Raw genomic sequence first — 17562 nt, forward strand, 5'->3', positions numbered from 1 at the left:
CACGGAAACGCCGATGCGTTGTCCCGTTTGCCTGTTGCTGAGGATAAAGCATTCGATTCTTCCGAACTTGCTTGCATGTTCATTGATTCGGAAACCGATGAAGTGGTCGAATCGTTTCCGATTGATTTTCGTCGTGTAGCTACAGCCACAGCTGCTGACCCTGTTCTTGCTACTGTTTTACGTTTTGTTGCTACGCAATGGCCTTTGTCAAAGTCTCGGATCGAGGATCCGTTGGTTCGCCGATTTTTTGCTCACAAGGAGAGACTTTTTGTTCGACGTGGTGTTTTGTTGTTGCGTTCTGATAATGATCAGTCCAGAGTCGTGGTCCCACGTTCGTTACAGTCCTCTGTTTTACGGCTTCTTCACCAAGGACATTGGGGTATAGTGCGAACGAAACAACTTGCTCGTCAGCACTGTACTTGGTTCGGAATCGATGCTGCGATTACGCATATGTGTTCTTCGTGCCCGGCGTGTGCCGAACAATAGTCCGCCCCGCCGCGGAAAGTCTTTGCATGGCCCAAAGCCACTTCCCCTTGGCAACGCTTGCACATTGATTTTGCTGGTCCATTCTGGAATGCTCGATGGTTGGTTCTGGTCGACGCCTTCAGTAATTTTCCTTTTGTTGTCCGGATGTCTTCCACGACGTCCTCCGCCACCATCCAAGCGTTGTCTGCTATCTTTTGCATTGAAGGTCTTCCGCAGACTATTGTTTCCGACAATGGCCCACAATTCATGTCCGCAGAATTTCAGTCATTCTGCCGGGCCAATAGTATTCAACATCTGACTTCCGCGCCGTTTTCGCCTCAGTCCAACGGTGCCGCTGAACGATTGGTCCGGACTTTCAAGTCACAGATGTTGAAATTGAAAGAGTCGCATTCTCGGGAGGACGCATTGTTGCTCTTTTTGTCTTCGTATCGATCTCAGCCCCGAGATGGTCGCTCGCCGGCTGAGTTGCTCCACGGTCGTCCTCATCGCACCTTGATGTCTTTGCTGCATCCGCCGCATCAGGTTCCTGTGCAGCGGCAGACTCCTGCTTTTGCTCCAGGCGACGTTGTATTTTATCGCAACTATCGAGGTTCACGGCGTTGGCTCGCAGGGCGCATTCTTCGCTGCCTCGGCCGCGCGATGTATTTGGTTTTGGGGGCCTCTGGTGAGGTGCGTCGGCATCTCAATCAGCTGCGCCTCTGTCGTCGCTCGGGTTCTGCCGCTCCCCGTCTGCTTTCAGCGACGGTGCCGTCCGGTCAGCGCCCTGGGGACCCATCTACTGGCTCGCCTCATCCCCAGGTGTTACCGACGATGCCTTCCGTTTTGCCCCATGGCGACGCGCCGTCGCCGCCGCCGCAGCAGCAGCAGCCGCCGGCGCCGGCCGCATTCGACGCTTCGTTGCAGCCGCCAGGCGCCTCCCAGGGTCACGCGCCGCCGTTCGCTTCCCGTGACCAGCTGTCCGCCGCCATGGAACTCCCGACCGCTCCGGACCACATGACGTCATCGCGCGTCGGCTACCCCGACGCAATGGAGGTCGACAATTCGGCCCCTCATGTTTCTTTACGGGCGCATACACCGCATGTTGACGTGCACCCTGGACTAGTTTTGCAGGCGTTTCCTAGCTCCCCTCGGACCGGATGGCCGGGTGCGGGTGGCACAGCCTCGCCTGTTGTTAGGCTCCCCACCTCATCGCATACGTCCACATGTGGTCCTCCCCACGGCGGGCGGAAGCCTTATCTCACGACCGTTCGCCGATTTGCGGGGGAGGAATGTGGTGTCACCGCCAGACACCACACTTGTTAGGTGGTAACTTAAATCGGCCGCGGTCCATGTAGTACATGTCGGACCCGCGTGTCGCCACTGTGATCGCAGACCTAGCGCCACCACCTAGGCAGGTCTCGTGATACGAGAGTGGACTCGACCCCAGTTGTACGAGAACCAAGCTACCGCCCAGTTGTACGCGAACCTAGCTATCGCCCAGTTGTACGCGAACCTAGCTATCGCCCAGTTGTACGAAGCCTTTCTCTCTCATTAGCCGAGAGACACAATAGCCATCAGAAGTTAATGGCTACGAACTAACAAGGAGCCATTTGTATCAGTGCCTATAGCTTACGAGTATTCAAGAGAGATGTATTCCGAGGAATCAATAAAAGTTAAGTAAAAAGCATCTACATACTTTTCTTCTTATTCATTCATAAGTTCTCATGTTCCAGACTTCACGCCCGGCTGCTTATTGCTGTGCGTGCACTATCGGCCACAGCGTTAGTCACTAGCTTTCTTTTGCAGCAGTCAACTCCACAGTGTCGGTCCAGCTACCGACACTACAGTTATCGCCGAAACAACCAGTTTACGGTTATATCGCTTGTTTTCGACGTCCTTTTAAGATGACTCTTAAGACCGCCCAAAATAATCGGTTTTTGAAATATCCGAATTTCAGTCTTTATTTCTGTTATTTCCTGTAATAAACGCAGAAATGGAACAAAGATGGATTGACTCCGTAAGTTTCAACATACGAGGGTTGGAACTTTAATAGTGGCAACTTCTGTCTCTACGCTGTTCGTGTTTGGAACACAACTTACGACCAGCTTAGAGACAGAAGTGATGACACTTTCTGCAGGACCTGACCATCATTTTGCAGGACAATGCTCAAGCACGTCCAGTGCAAGCTGTTACTGATTTGTTTGACTGATGAGGCTGCTAAGTGCTATACCACCTACTGCACTCCCCGAATTAAGCCCTCCTGAGTTCAGCTCGATTTCTAAACTGAAGGAAATACTTCACGGCATTCACTTCAGAACTGCTACAAATTCGGTGGGCAATAGACCGCGCCGCTCGAACTGTCAACACAACCGGCGCTGCTAAGAGTATCCTACGACTTCCACATCGCTGGCAACGGGTTATACACAGTGCTGGTGACTACTCTGAAGGTCAGTAAAACTTTGAAACACGCATCTATTTTGTAGGATCTGTAAATAAATAGTTGCCACTATTGAAGTTGCAACCCTCGTATATAGAATCGAAGCAATGAACTAAATAAACAAATAAAAGAAAACTTTCTCCGTCCAATGTCGCCTGCTTTTCTCGAAAATAGCGTCCGCAGCTCGTGGTCGTGCGGTAGCGTTCTCGCTTCCCGCGCCCGGGTTCCCGGGTTCGATTCCCAGCGGGGTCAGGGATTTTCTCTGCCTCGTGACGACTGGGTGTTGTGTGATGTCCTTAGGTTTAAGTAGTTCTAAGTTCTAGGGGACTGATGACCGTAGATGTTAAGTCCCATAGTGCTCAGAGCCATTTGAACCATTTTTTTTTCTGGAAAAGTGATATGTGGTCAGTAGAAGGAAAAACTGCCGGTATTGTCTTACTGACTAATTTTTGGAAACTCTACTCAAAATTCGTGTCATCGAGGATCATACCACTATTTGGGCATTACGAATGGTCAGTGGTAAAGGGTGAAAACTGAGGATAAAGAACTGTATTTTTTTTGTATGAATTTGTTCGTTTTCAAGGACTACAATCAAATAAAGGCATATTGTGTAAACACCGGCAGCAGATTAGCTGCTTTCGATTTTTATTTAAATGTGAATGAATTTTTAAGATATAAGTTTTCTCCTTATATCACGTCGCAACTCTGTTGTGGCTCCTCGCGCTTTTAATCTTTTCAACACAAATGGCGCGATGTATTTCACCGATACCGCACTCCGTAAAATTGTTGCTGACTAGGAATAGCGACATTCTATAACCTAACTAATGTCTGACGACGTCAATGAGAAAATAACATATAGACCAAACGGAGCAGGTCTTGCACTCTGCATGTGCATATATACCGTTTAACACGCTATGCCACGTGGTTCAAAAATGGTTCTGAGCACTATGGGACTTCACTTCTGAGGTCATCAGTCCCCTAGAACTTAGAACTACTGAAATCTAACTAATCTAAGGACATCACACACATCCATGCCCGAGGCAGGATTCGAACCTGCGACCGTAGCGGTCGCGCGGTTTCAGATTGAAGCGCCTAGAACCGCTCGGCCACACCGGCCGGCTTATGCCACGCTGTAACGGGTACATTAATGTCTCAGCGACGCTGTACAATTCTTATGCCGTGTGTTCGTTGCTTGTTTCTGTCAGCACTGTTACTATAATAGCCGCGCGGGATTAGCCGAGCGGTCTCAGGCGCTGCAGTCAAGGACTGCGCGGCTGGTCCCGGCAGAGGTTCGAGTCCCCCCTCGCGCATGGGTGTGTGTGTTTGTCCTCAGGATAATTTAGGTTAAGTAGTGTGTAAGCTTAGGGACTGATGACCTTAGCAGTTAAGCGCCATAAGATTTCACACACATTTGAACATTTGTTATTAAAATAGTACCGGCTGCCTTTCCCTTTTTCTATAGTAGCGGAATATTTCAAAGCAATGCAAATTTTACTAATAAAAATTACTTGTTTTTTAAAAAAATGATTTATTTAAAAACCAAAAATTTTAGTACAGCTAGTCCGGTTAATTGATATTTCTAGGCGCTCAGTACGGAACCGCGCGACTGCCACGGTCGCAGGTTCGAATCCTGCCTCGGGCATGGATGTGTGTGATGTCCTTAGGTTAGTTAGGTTTAAGTAGTTCTAAGTTCTAGGGGACTGATGACCACAGATGTTAAGTCCCATAGTGCTCAGAGCCATTTGAACCTTTTTTTTTATATTTCTATTTTTTTTCCCAATGACTAGTAAAAAACAAAAATATTTTTTATAATCGAGGGCAAACAAATACTGAAAAATGCCGGTTATTCGGAACTAAAATACCGACATCAGTTTGAAGTGGTCGCTTTTTCCCACCCGTATCCACGGCTATGAACACAGCAGCGCAAACTGAGGTGCGGTGTGGGCAGGGCGACACAGGGCCCGCTTCCGCCGTCGCCGCAGAACTTCCATCAACCATTCTGCACACTCGAAGGTGAAGGTATTGCAAGTATTTATCGTTCCGAGGAACTTACATGTCAGACTGAGGGTCCAGTCTGACATGTAACTTCTTCAGAACTATCAATATTTGCAATAGCTTCACCAGCGTCAACAAAGGAAACACCGATTGAACGTACAATGATTTCCTCATTAATCAAGCACCAATGATGTAAAGAACAGTCAAAGAAAATGAAGAAACTTGATTTTTCCAAATTAATACAACAATACATTTTAAAGAGTCAACAATGGGCAAAGGAAAGAGCAACTCAACGTAAAAGAATTGTAGACTCAAATTCTACCGCTAATCCTCTCCACGTTTCTTCACGTCCAAGTGCCAAGGAACTAAAAATAGCCACCGACAAGTCAATATTTCATCGGAGGTAGAACATTTGAAGTGATTAGGCAAACTGGGGCATCTCTCACAGAAATTCGCAGTCCCTCAGCTCAAGAACTCCTTCCTCGAGGTCACGACGCAACAAATACTTCATATCCATCGTCCTCATCGGAAGGCAGAGGTACTGTACGTCTTTCACACTTCTTCAGAACCCAGTGGAAGCGCCTTCAGGTACAGCTGCTGGGCCGACCGGGGTGGCCGAGCGGTACTAGGCGCTACAATCTGGAACCGCGCGATCGCTACGGTTGCAGGTTCGAATCCTGCCTCGCGCATGGATGTGTGTGATGTCCTTAGGTTAGTTAGGTTTAAGTAATTCTACGTTCTAGGGGGCTGATGACCTCAGAATTTAAGTCCCATAGTGCTCAAAGCAATTTTGAACAGCTGCTGGATCTTACATTCGACTCACGACTACTAAAAACAATTTCCCTAATTAATATTCCATATCTTGTTGTGTCTTTGCTTCGCAAGAAATTTCAGTGAAACTTGGCTCAAGAGCACAGCGAGTTTTTCTTCAGTTCCAATTGCTTTTCGGGGATTACGCCCTTCAGAAAATATAGATTTCCGCACAAGCTCGTGAACCTCGTGGAATTGACTCTGGTCTAAAGGGAAGTAGTTCCTGAAGGTTATGTTAATCGTAATTCACCATGAGCATTTCTCTTATTCATGTAACCCTTTTTTCATTCCGAATCGTTCCGTTTTAAAGTGTTATATAAAAATGTCAGCATTCCGGGCAGGAACGAACACCGGTCCCCGGCACGAATACGCCCGGCGGATTTGTGTTGAGTTCCGGTGAGCCGGCCAGTCTGTGGATGGTTTTTAGGCGGTTTTCCATCTACTTCGGCGAATGCGGGCTGGTTCCCCTTATTCCGCCTCAGCTGCACTATGTCGGCGATTGCTGCGCAAACAAGTTCTCCATGTACGCGTACACCACCATCACTCTACCAGGCAAACACAGGGGTTTCACTCGTCTGGTGTGAGACATACCCTAGGGGGTCCACCGGGGGCCGAACAGCACAATAACCCTGGGTTCGGTGTGGAGCGGCGGAGGGGTGAAGTGGACTGCTGTAGTCGTCGTGGGGTTGTGGACCACTGTGACTGCGGCGGTGACGGAGCCTGTCCATCGTTCTAGGTCCCCGGTAAATATAACATAACATAACATGTCAGCATGCCCTTTGTTGAATCCTGCGTAGTCGTCAAATGTGGGGTGTCTGGGTAACCTGCCTTCTCGCATCGCTAGACAACATTCAGACAAATCGTATTAACGAGTTCGTATTACAATAAGATAAATGAGAATACTTAACTTTGACAATAACACAGAAGTGTCGCAAGCAAAGGACGACATGGAAATAAGAAATCTCTTCAGTATATACAATTCCTAAACAAGTGAAGTAATACGGTTGACTCTTCTATTCAGGTCGCTAGTCGTGAAGCTTCTGTAGAACTGGGCCGAGGCAATTAGCTGGCGTTTTCTTCACAGCTGTCTCTGCTCTCTCGTTCCCGGCTGGCGTGCCAGCGCTTGACTTTGCGCCATAACACCCTCTTTCTCATCAGAATTGATTCTGAACTAGGATTCACGGATTCAGTCTTACGTTCACAATGGAGGACTGTGCACTGCGCCAATAAGGGAAGACTGCGTGACAATGGCTGAGCTGGACCCCAACAAGCGCTCACACTAAAGACGAGGCGCACATTGACAGGCAGCCGACGCAGGGCAGCCACGACAGCAAATGACACACTTCACGACTGAGTGTGAGCCCTAATTGGGAGGCATTTTAGCCATTGTCATGCAGTCTCTCCTTATTGGTGCAGTACGGAATCTTTCCTTGTTGAGATATTGCGGAATCACGAATCATTGTTTAGCTTTGGATTCTGATGAGGAAAAGAACATACTGACGTTATTATATAACACTTCAAAACGGAACAAATCAGATGGAAAAGACGATACAGGAACAAGAGAAATACTCATGGCGAACTCGCTTTGACATCCAGAGTTTTCTAACAAACATTTCACGATCTACTTCCGTTTGGATCACAGCCAATACCACGAGGTTCACGAGCTTGTGCGGGAGTCTTTCTTTTGTGAAGGGTGTAATGCCCAAAAAGCAAACGAAACTTGAGAAAAGCTCGCTGAGTTCTTGAGGTAAGTGTCACTGAAATTTCTTTCTGAGTAAAGACGCAAGGAAGATTCGGAATATTAGTTGGGGAAATTATTGTTAGTAGTCATTTGCCAAGTCATTTAAAATGTTTCACATCGGATGAAATGTTGTCTTGTAGTTGGCATGTTCTTAGTTGCTTGGTACACAAACAAGAAGGAATGGTAGCGTGGGTCACTCGCAGATTTTGAGTCTACAATCATTTTACGGCCAATTGGTCTTTCCTTTGTCATTTGCTGATGCTGCAAAATGGAATGTATAAATTTGGAAACATCAAGTTTCTTCCTGTTCTTCGACAGTTCTTTACAATATCGGTGCTTGATTAATGAGGAAATGTCCAATACTGCTGGATCCTCAGTTTGAAGTGTAACTTCCTCGTCGCTATGAGTATTTGTGGCATCTATATTGTCGTGGGCGTCTGACACCACCCGTGTGAGCAAGTGTGGCGCCCCCGCAGTCAACTGACAAGGGAATAGTCCATTAAGAAATGTCGAAACCCACCCTCACATTTTTTTACAGAAGAAGAAGACAACGAAAGAAATGCACTGTCTAAATGTACATCCCTACTAGCGCTGTAGGAACTGTGAATTCGCATCTAGGCACGTACACATACAGCCGAAGTCGGTGGTACATTTGTAAACAGGAAACACGGCACAACCCGATCGGCATTTGGAAAGGACATTTCACATTACAGTTCGTTGATAGTTTCTCTGACACTACAGTACACAGAATTAGCCACTCAAGTAACATCTATTACAAATTATTGGTTGCTTTTTGCAGTATTGGTAAGTATTGATAATACAGATAAGGCTGAATTAATATTTATTGTGCTTTGCCTGCTAATAGTACCGTTTCTTTCCAGTTTCATAGTAATGTGGAATCCAATTAACGTTCTCAATTTAGCAATGATGAAATATAAAGAACGTGATTTCCAGCCGAAATCACCTACTTCTCCTGGGATATCGACATTTCGTTTGAAATTGTTGATATGTTGGAAGAAATGGGTTCAAATAGCTCTGAGCTCTATGGGACTTAACATCTGTGGTCATCAGTCCCCTAGAACTACTTAAACCTAATTAACCTAAGGACATCACACACATCCATGCCCGAGGCAGGATTCGAACCTGCGACCGCAGCAGCCGCGCGGTTCCGGACTGCGCGCCTAGAACCGCTAGACCACCGCGGCCGGCTGAAGAAATGGGAAGTAACTGAGACGATTCCATGAATTTTGGTTCTGACGACGTCAATTGTGACAGTAAAAGTTCTGAAGAAGAATACCTAAAAAGAAGAAAAAAAAGAAACACGTACTGCAACAGCTTTCAGCGACAAAGAAAAGGCAGTGAAATATTGGTTAAACGAAGGACGAAAAGAACGCTTGAAGTTACGCAGTGTGCAAAGGCATTTTCGTTTCGTAAAATCGAAGTGTGAACTGTACAAATGGAAGAATGAATTACATGAAGTAAGAAATATGCGCCAAATGGAAAACTGATCGAAACATTTAGAACTGAGCGTGAGAGGCACAGTTAGCGATGGAAATCTACGAAACTGTGCCGTCCGAATTACATCTGACACGAACATTACTAATTTCCAGGCTTTGTCGACCTGGCTACAGAGATTCAAGAAATCGTACAGAATACGAAGTCGCAAAACTACAAAATTTACGTCACGTAAACGTGTACAGCACCTGCCAGTGATAGTGCTATAGAGAAATTCATGGCTGAAGTAAAGACGAAACTTTCTGTTATCCCCGCATCTGCTGTTTATAAGGCTGATCAGTCAGGTTTTGTGAAAGAACTGCGTGCACACCGCACTTTATCATTTCGGCGTGAAGAAAAGACGGAGTCGGTTGGCCGGCCGCAGTGGCCGAGCGGTTCCAGGAGCTACAGTCTGGAACCGCGCGACCGCTACGGTCAAAGGTTCGAATCCTGCCTTGGGCAAGGATGTGTGTGATGTCCTTAAGTTAGTTAGGTTTAAGTAGTTCCAAGTTCTAGGGGACTGATGACCTCAGCTGTTAAGTCCCATAGTGCTCAGAGCCCTATGAACCATTTTTTGTTCATAGGTAATGTTTGCCTCCCCCCATGAACCATGGACCTTGCCGTTGGTGGGGAGGCTTGCGTGCCTCAACGATACAGATAGCCGTACCGTAGGTGCAACCACAACGGAGGGGTATCTGTTGAGAGGCCAGACAAACGTGTCGTTCCTGAAGAGGGGCAGCAGCCTTTTCAGTAGTTGCAAGGGCAACAGTCTGGATGATTGACTGATCTGGCTTTGTAACACTAACAAAAGTGGCCTTGCTGTTCTGGTACTGCGAACGGCTGAAAGCAAGGGGAAACTACAGCCGTAATTTTTCCCGAGGGCATGCAGCTTTACTGTATGATTAAATGATGATGGCGTCCTCTTGGGTAAAATATTCCGGAGGTATAATAGTCCCCCATTCGGATCTCCGGGCGGGGACTATTCAAGAGGACGTCATTATCAGGAGAAAGAAAACTGGCGTTCTACGGATCGGAGCGTGGAATGTCAGATCCCTTAATCGGGCAGGTAGTTTAGAAAATTTAAAAAGGGAAATGTATAGGTTAAAGTTAGATATGGTGGGAATTAGTGAAGTTCGGTGGCAGGAGGAGCAAGATTTATGGTCAGGTGAATACAGGGTTATAAATACAAAATCAAATAGGGGTAATGCAGGAGTAGGTATAATAATGAATAAAAAAATAGGAGTACGGGTAAGCTACTACAAACAGCATTGTGAACGCATTATTGTGGCCAAGATAGACACGAAGCCCACCCCTACTACAGTAGTAAAAGTTTATATGCCAACTAGCTCCGCGGATGACGAAGAAATTGATGAAATATATTATGAGATAAAAGAAATTATTCAGGTAGTGAAGGGAGACGAAAATTTAATAGTCATGGGTGACTGGAATTGGGGAGTAGGAAAAGGGAGAGAAGGAAACATAGTAGGTGAATATGGATTGGGACTAAGAAATGAAAGAGGAAGCCGCCTGGTAGAAGTTTGCGCAGAACATAACTTAATCAGAGCTAACACTTGGTTCAAGAATCATGAAAGAAGGTTGTATACATGGATGAACCCAGGAGATACTAAAAGGTATCAGAAACTGCAAAAAGGTGGGAATTTAAGGAGATGGGATCTGGATAAACTGAAAGAACCAGAGGTTGTACAGAGTTTCAGGGAGAGCATAAGGGAACAATTGACAGGAATGGGGGGAAAAATAGAGTAGAAGAAGAAGTGGTAGCTTTGAGGGATGCAATAGTAAAGGCAGCAGAGGATCAAATAGGTAAAAAGACGAGTACTAGTAGAAACCCTTGGGTAACAGAAGAAATATTGAATTTAATTGATGAAAGGAGAAAATATAAAAATGCAGTAAATGAAACAGGCAAAAAGGAATACAAAAGTCTCAAAAATGAGATCGACAGGAAGTGCAAAATGGCTAAGCAGGGATGGCTAGACGACAAATGCAAGGATGTAGAAGCTTATTTCACTAGAGGTGAGATAGATACTGCCTACAGGAACATTAAAGAGACCTTTGGAGAAAAGAGAACCACTTGTATGAATATCAAGAGCTCGGATGGAAATCCAGTTCTAAGCAAAGAAGGGAAAGCAGAAAGGTGGAAGGAGTAGAGGGTCTATACAACAGCGATGTACTTGAGGACAATATTATGGAAATGAAAGAGGATGTAGATGAAGATGAAATGGGAGATATGATACTGCGTGAAGAGTTTGACAGAGCACTGAAAGACCTGAGTCGAAACAAGGCCCCTGGAGTAGACAACATTCCATTAGAACTACTGACGGCCTTGGGAGAGCCAGTCCTGACAAAACTCTACCATCTGGTGAGCAAGATGTATAAGACAGGCGAAATACCCTCAGACTTCAAGAAGAATATAATAATTCTAATCCCAAAGAAAGCAGGTGTTGACAGATGTGAGCCGGCCGCGGTGGCCAAGCGGTTCTAGGCGCTTCAGTCCGGAACCGCGCGACTGCTACGGTCGCAGGTTCGAATCCTGCCAAGGGCATGGATGTGTGTGATGTCCTTAGGTTAGTTAGGTTTAGGTAGTTCTAAGTTCTAGGGGACTGATGAGCTCAGATGTTAAGTCCCATAGTGCTCAGAGCCATTTGACAGATGTGAAAACTACCGAACTGTCAGTTTAATAAGTCACAGCTGCAAAATACTAACGCGAATTCTTTACAGACGAATGGAAAAACTGATAAAAGCCGACCTCGGGGAAGATCAGTTGGTATTCCGTAGAAATGTTGGAACACGTGAGGCAATACTGACCCTACGACTTATCTTAGAAGAAAGATTCAGGAAAGGCAAACCTACGTTTCTAGCATTTGTAGACTTAGGGAAAGCTTTTGACAATGTTGATTGGAATACACTCTTTCAAATTCTGAAGGTGGCAGGGGTAAAATACAGGGAGCGAAAGGCTATTTACAATTTGTACAGAAACCAGATGGCAGTCATACGAGTCGAGGGGTATGAAAGGGAAGCAGTGGTTGGGAAGGGAGTGTGACAGGGTTGTAGCCTATTCAATCTGTATATTGAGCAAGCAATAAAGGAAACAAAGGAAAAGTTCGGAGTAGGTATTAAAATCCATGGAGAAGAAATAAAAACTTTGAGGTTCGCCGATGACATTGCAATTCTGTCAGAGACAGCAAAAGACTTGGAAGAGCAGTTGAACGGAATGGACAGTGCCTTGAAAGGAGGGTATAAGATGAACATCAACAAAAGCAAAACGAGGATAATGGAATGTAGTCGAATTAAATCGGGTGATGCAGAGGAAATTAGATTAGGAAATGAGGCACCTAAAGTAGTAGAGGAGTTTTGCTATTTGGGGAGCAAAATAACTGATGATGGTCGAAGTAGAGAGGATATAAAATGTAGACTGGCAATGACAAGGAAAGCGTTTCTGAAGAAGAAAAATTTGTTAACATCGAGTATAGATTTAAATGTCAGGAAGTCTTTTCTGAAAGCATTTGTATGTAGTGTAGCCATGTATGGAAGTGAAACGTGGACGATAAATAGTTTGGACAAGAAGAGAATAGAAGCTTTCGAAATGTGGTGCTACAGAAGAATGCTGAAGATTAGATGGGTAGATCTCATAACTAATGAGGAGGTATTGAATATAATTGGGGAGAAGAGGAGCTTGTGGCACAACTTGACCAGAAGAAGGGATCGGTTGGTAGGACATGTTCTGAGACATCGAGGGATCACCAGTTTAATACTGGAGGGCAGCGTGGAGGGTAAAAATCGTAGAGGGAGACCAAGAAATGAATACACTAATCAGATCCAGAAGGATGTAGGCTGCAGTAGGTACTGGGAGATGAAGAAGCTTTCACCGGATAGAGTAGCATGGAGAGCTGCATCAAACCAGTCCCAGGACTGAAGACCACAACAACAACAACAACAGGTAATGTTTGCTACCTGGTCTTCTCTTCCGTTCCCTCTAGTACGGGTTGTTCAAAAAGTCTCTCCGCAGTGCCGTGTGATTGTTAGCCGCGCGTCCCGTAGGCGCAGTGAATATACTGAAATGAAACTCAGTGAAATAAATCTTATTAATTTATTGAATATTCATTTTTACTTACAAATTTTCGCATTATATGTTGAAAAAAGTTTTTGAATACACAGTTCAATTGGTCTAATCATGTTTCCAAACGAAAGAGAATATGACCATTAGACCTTACAAGCATAATGGAAACGCTAGCAGTGTCACCTCTTGAGATGATGTTGGATGTCGGTTTTTAGTGTTCTGTTTATAAATGTCCACTCAATGGTAATGAGAAGCCAGGGGAAAATGGCAAGTGATATACAAAAAAAATTATGAACCAGTGCTAAATAGAGATGGAGATGCAATTCCGTGTAAAGTAACAGAATCAGTGAACGTGGATATTGCAGTTTTCAATTCATCGATGAATTTTGGACGGTTTTTATAAACAGTTGCTTTCGCTGCACCCCAGAAGAAAAAGTCAGGTGGTGTTAGGTCAGGCGATCATGGAGGCCCAAGTCCCTGTGAAATTATGCGATCACCAAAAACATCAGCAAGCGGGAACATCTTGTTGAAAATAACCGTTCAGTATTTCACTTAACACAAGTTCTTCTATGACTTGGTACAGAATATCACTGCAGTATCGTTGTGCGTTTATTGTTTCGTTGAAAAATATGGGACCCACAATCCGACGTCTAGAAATTGTAATCCAAACTCCTATTTTCACAAATGAAGTGGTTCCTCATGAGTACACAATGGATTCGCAATACTCCACATACGAGAATTTTGCGAGTTCATGTACCTGGATAAATGAAACCATGCCTCACCAGTAAAAACGTTACATTAAGAATATACCTTCCATTTTGTTGAACGAAATGTTTGAACCATTGATAATAATGCAGTCTCTTGCCATGATCAGTATTTTTCAGTTCTTGCACGACTGTCACTTTGTATGGGAAAAATTCTAATTTTTTTCCTTACAGCTGTGTGGGCCGTTCCGACACTAACATCGATTTCCTGGGCGAGTATTCTTTCTAACTTGTTCAGACCCATGGACATTTTATCGGAAATATCGAGTAATTTATCCTGAGACAAACGCTAGGACGACCACTTCTTCATGCATCTGTCACTGAACCCGTACTTCGAAATTTATTAGTCAAATCTCGTACAGTATAGCGATATGGGAGTGTTGTCTGCGGGAAAACTGAAGTAAGTGTTTGACGAACTGAAACTGTGTATTTGCCGCCAGCTTTGAACACTTGTTCGATTAAAACACACACGTTCTTAAATGGTTAGCTTTTTGACAGTGACAAAAACGAAACAAACGAACAAAGGAACTAATCTTAAGCGTTCACGTCAACACGTAACGACACACACCAACGATACTACTGACACTGGCTGAGATAAACGAAACAGTTGAATGTTGGGAGAGTCCACTTGAAGGGGAGTAACCCAGGCAGGCGAACAATCACTGCACTGCTTCCCTTTCATGTCCCTGTCAGTGAACTCCGGATAATTCCGCTACGCGGCGCCGCGTGAGTGATTCGCCGAGTCGCCCGCTAGGCGGGCAGGGATGTACAAACCGCTGTAATAACCTGTTCTTCGTGCAGCAAAAATGTGTTACTTTTAACATTTTTTACAAAATACTTGCAATGCTTCTTAGTAGCTAAAATTTTGGCAGTGCATTTCTTTCGTTGTCTTCTTCCTGTGTAAAAAAAATGTCATGGTAGGTTTCGACATGTCGTAATGGACCATTCCCTTGTGAGCCGCGGCCTCTGCGTGGCGATGACGCAAGCAGGCCCTACCCTGCTCTAACCTGGCTTGCGCCTCAGTTTGAGCCGTTGAATTTACACCCGTGAGTCACAAAAACCTGTGCCGCGCAACGGTGCCCTGTCCTTCGTTGCCTGCATCCTAATATGCGCCTGGCCTTACTGTTGCGTCAAGAGGTTAAATTGCAGTACGGTTTTGGCCGAGAATCCTACCCATTGCTACATGCTGTGTCGTCGAGAACAGCTTTGTTGTATCAAAAATGGCTCTGAGCACTATGGGACTCAACTGCTGAGGTCATTAGTCCCCTAGAACTTAGAACTAGTTAAACCTAACTAACCTAAGGACATCACAAACATCCATGCCCGAGGCAGGATTCGAACCTGCGACCGTAGCGGTCTTGCGGTTCCAGACTGCAGCGCCTTTAACCGCACGGCCACTTCGGCCGGCTTTGTTGTATCGAGGACAGCTTTGTTACATACCGGAGGCAGTCAAAATTCAGAATAATAGCCCCCCCCCCAAAAAAGTTTTATAATCTCTGCAGTCCTGGTACCCTCTGAAATCTCCGCAACAGAGAATACCACCAGAGAAACAGAGAGAAAATGACACAGTGTTTCGTTGAAGTGGAGTGTCATGTGGTAATTCGTATTCTACGGATGATGGGAAACAGCGCCGCAACGGCCTATGCTGAGCTGAATAAAGTGTACTTCAACAACGGACCACCAAATGACAGAGTGGTAAGATAGCGCACACGCTTCCAGTGAGATGAAACAAACCCGAATGTTGAAGAACCAAATGGCAGATCGCCTCTCTGTCAAGGGCAGGGAATTTCAGAAGAGGTGGAGGGGCTGGTGCTCGAACCCGGCGTATCACAATCGAGTCAATAGCGGAAAAAAATGGTTATTAGTTTCCAACATCTTTCACGATATTTTGAACACGACGAAACTCGCCGTCTTCTGCATTCCCTGACCACATCCATTCAAAAAACCCACCGTTCGGAGAAGGCAGCAGAAATGTCACAGCTGCATCGATACAATGTAGACGACACTCCAGCCCAGAGCCGTCCACACTGGCTGTCCCGACACTACGGTGTGTCGAGTAGTAGCATCAAGGGTGTTGCGATAATATTAAATTCAGAATGTAACACAGTCTACAGACGACTGAACAGACATGGTTTATTTTCCTGGAGACCTGCAAGGTGCATTCCACTGACCCCTGGTAAATCCCGTAAAGCCTGGTGTCAAGAACACAGTACATGGTCATTGGAACAGTGGTCCCAGGCTATGTTCATGGACGAGTCCAGCTATAATCTGAACAGTGATCTCGCCGGGTTTTCATCTGGCGTGAACCAGGAACCAGATATAAACCCCTTAATGTCCTTGAAAGGGACCTGTACGGAAGTCGTGGTTTGATGGTGTGGGATGAGATTTTGATTGGTGCACATAAACCCCTGCATGTCTTTGACAGAGGAACTGTAACATGTCAGGTGTATCAGGGCGACATTTTGCACCAGTATATCCACATTTTCAGGGGTGGATGATAACGCCCGGCCCCATCGAGCTTACATCGTGGTGGAGTACCTTGAAACAGAACATCTCAGGCGAATGGAGTGGCCTGCCTGTTTTCCAGACCTAAACCCCATCGAGCACGTCTGGGATGCTCTCGGTCGACGTATCGCAGCACGTCTTCAAACCCCTAGGACACTTCAGGAGCTCCGACAGACACTGTGCAAGAATGGAAGGGTATACCCCAGCAGCTGCTCGACCACCTGATCCAGAGTATGGCAACCCGTTGCGCGGCCTGTGTGCGTGTGCATGGTGATCATATCCCGTACTGATGTTAGGGTAGATGCGTAGGAAACAGTGGCGTTTTGTAGCACATGTGTTTCGGGACGGTTTTCTCAACTTATCACCAATAACGTGGACTTACAGATCTGTTTCGTGTGTGTTACCTATTTGCCTATGCTATTAGCGCCAGTTTTGTGTAGTGCCACGCTGTGTGGCACCACATTCTGCAATTATCCTTAATTTATGAGCATGAGTGTAGATAAATTTATTGCTATTTGCAATGTCTATTTGTCGATGTGCAATGCAATGTCCCTGCTACAGACAACAGGCATATGAAGTGGAAGTAATGTATTCAGAGCAGCGAATACGGTTAAACTGCAGTTCAAAAAATGTCTCTGTGCACTATGGGACTTAACTTTTAAGGTCATCAGTCCCCTAGAACTTAGAACTACTTAAGCCTAACTAACCTAAAGACATCACACACGTCCATCCCCGAGGCAGGATTCGAACCTGCGACCGTAGCGGTCGCGTAGTTGCAGACTGTAACACCTAGAACCGCTCGGCCGCCCCGGCCGGTCAAACTGCAGTTGCACAATATCTTAGTGACAAATGAAAATCTGCGCCGGACCAGGACGAACCCTGTTTACCTATTCTGCGGCCGGCCGGTGTGGCCGAGCGGTTCTAGGCGCTTCAGTCTGGAACCGCGCGGCCACTACGATCGCAGGTTCGAATCCTGCCTCGGGCATGGACGTGTGTGATGTCTTTAGGTTAGTTAGGTTTAAGTAGTTCTAAGTTCTAGGGAACTGATGGCCTCAGACGTTAAGTCCCATAGTGCTCAGAGCCATTTGAACGTATTTTGCGCCTTAACGTCCCCCCCACCCGCCTCCACGGCTATTCGAGCACCCCTCCCGGCTCGACCCAAACTTCCATATGTCACCTATGTCCGCGTTCTGTCTGAAGAACAGTGCAGAGCACACCGTAAAATACAGATATGCAAAAAAGTATTAGAGCATGCACGTATAGACAGGTCACTACA

The sequence above is a fragment of the Schistocerca piceifrons genome, chromosome 7, assembly GCF_021461385.2.
Source record: "Schistocerca piceifrons isolate TAMUIC-IGC-003096 chromosome 7, iqSchPice1.1, whole genome shotgun sequence".
Lineage (NCBI taxonomy): Eukaryota > Metazoa > Arthropoda > Insecta > Orthoptera > Acrididae > Schistocerca > Schistocerca piceifrons.